Source organism: Chrysochloris asiatica, unplaced genomic scaffold (assembly GCF_000296735.1).
Source record: "Chrysochloris asiatica unplaced genomic scaffold, ChrAsi1.0 scaffold00053, whole genome shotgun sequence".
Lineage (NCBI taxonomy): Eukaryota > Metazoa > Chordata > Mammalia > Afrosoricida > Chrysochloridae > Chrysochloris > Chrysochloris asiatica.
The window spans coordinates 6,831,049-6,831,758 of record NW_006408571.1 but is presented as its reverse complement, the minus strand read 5'-3'; positions in this window follow the sequence as shown (position 1 = coordinate 6,831,758).

Below are 710 nucleotides of genomic sequence, written 5' to 3'. Positions count from 1 at the left end.
TTTAGTGGAAATATAAATAGCTAATGTAATTTTGTGGAAAATTGATCCATCTATCTGATTTCACTGCACTTGCTTTGAATACTAAACTGCATACCTTCAAGTTGTCTATGATTAATTTCCACATGCCTTGTTTCTTCAGATGTCATGCATCTGAAAAAGATAGAAATGCCTTCTGACTAATAAAGAACACTTGAAGCTAATGACATTTTAGTAAACATCAATGCTAATTTCAATTTTTCAATGCAAAACCATGTTGAGACCATGTCTGACTTCCCCTGACTTCACAAGGGAGAAAGAGAATCAAACACAAAATCAGCCCAAGATTGATTTTGAAGCAGAGGTCAGACTTGCTTCCACTTTACAACCATCTTTATCCTATTCTGACACCATCCATCCCATCCACAGCACTTCTGCTTCACATCTGGGTTTGATAATCCATTGCAATTGCCATACAGAACTCATAAAATACTCAGGATTATGGGGTTTATTAGGCAAGTTAACAGGGTCTACAGTTTGGGATCAAAACCAACTCAGGACACAGCAGTTCTCCAGTCAGGAGCATCTCCTGTCTGCTATACTACAGACACAATGAAATCTTTTTCATCCTCTTAGCCATGTGGTCCCTTGTCCTCTGTCCTGCTCAAGCATGTGTTACAAAATCCTTTTAGCCAGTCTAAATGCCAAAAGGGCACATTTTTCAGTCCAGTCTC